This window comes from Dendrobates tinctorius, unplaced genomic scaffold (genome assembly GCF_039654945.1).
Source record: "Dendrobates tinctorius isolate UK_male_01 unplaced genomic scaffold, ASM3965494v1 ptg000133l, whole genome shotgun sequence".
NCBI classification, from domain to species: Eukaryota; Metazoa; Chordata; class Amphibia; order Anura; family Dendrobatidae; genus Dendrobates; species Dendrobates tinctorius.
The window spans coordinates 45,671,349-45,672,419 of NW_027361801.1; the positions used below are offsets into that span (position 1 = coordinate 45,671,349).

A 1,071-nucleotide genomic window follows, 5' to 3' on the forward strand; every position below is an offset into this window, starting at 1 on the left:
GGTCCCGCCTACCTTTTCCTAATTGGTCCGTCTTCTCTATACCAGCTCAGCAATTGGGTATTTAATGAGGCATTGCACTGGTGGTAGCCATGCCCCCCGAGGAAGTGGACTTTCCGCGAAACGCGCGTTGGGGTTCCCTGATTCACACACGGCAAGGTCTGTCATGATGGGTATGTTTGTGAGGTTTTGAACCTTTACTTTTTCTATATTTACCGGGTCAGTGTGCAATAATTTGTTCTTACTCATATGGGCAGTCAGTGTGAGCGTGTGTCTGCAGACATGATGAATAAAGCAGTTTGCGTCCTGAAAGGCACCGGGGATGTGACCGGCGTCGCGCACTTTGAACAGAACGGCTGTGAAGTGATCGTAAAGGGCTCCATTACTGGTCTGACAGACGGGCTGCATGGCTTCCATATCCATGCTTTTCGAGATAACACTAATGGCTGTATCAGTGCTGGGCCACACTTCAACCCACATGGCAAGACACAAGGAGCACCAGGAGATGAAGTGAGGCACATTGGCGATCTTGGGAACATAACCTCCAAAGACGGCAAGGCAGATTTTGAGATCAAAGATAAGATTATTTCACTGGAAGGAGTAAATAACATCATTGGTCGCACAGTAGTGGTTCATATGCAGTGTGCCTGACATTCCCCAGGTTATCACCCTTTGACTATTAAACTGTATGGGCTTTTTTTACTTATTTAGTACTCCCATCCAGTTATTTTTTGGGGGTTCCCGGGCATAACTAGCATTATTTATGTATTGTGTATTATGTATTTATTTTTGCATTATACATGAGAAACATATCAGGTATATACTATGATTTTAGTCATTTCAATCCTCACACCTGTTACACATGAGTGACTCTTGTTGTTGTCAATCAGGTGGTTATTTGTTCTGGGTATTTTGACTATTATCCTCTTTTGACTATAATCCTGCCTGATTTTTATCCTGTTCTCTTGTGCTTTTGAATACTTAATAAATGACTATTTTTCTTGTAGCTTTGGACTCCTATTTCTCTTTGTTCTCAACTTCCAAATGAGTCGGTCCTACTTTCCATATTTCTGG

The 1,071-nt window shown here is 42.8% G+C and overlaps 1 pseudogene; it reads left to right on the forward strand.

The window, feature by feature from the left end:
* The first annotated feature begins 246 nt into the window (after positions 1 to 246).
* On the forward strand, positions 247 to 648 carry LOC141048194 (superoxide dismutase [Cu-Zn] pseudogene; annotated as a pseudogene).
* Positions 649 to 1,071: the final 423 nt, after the last annotated feature.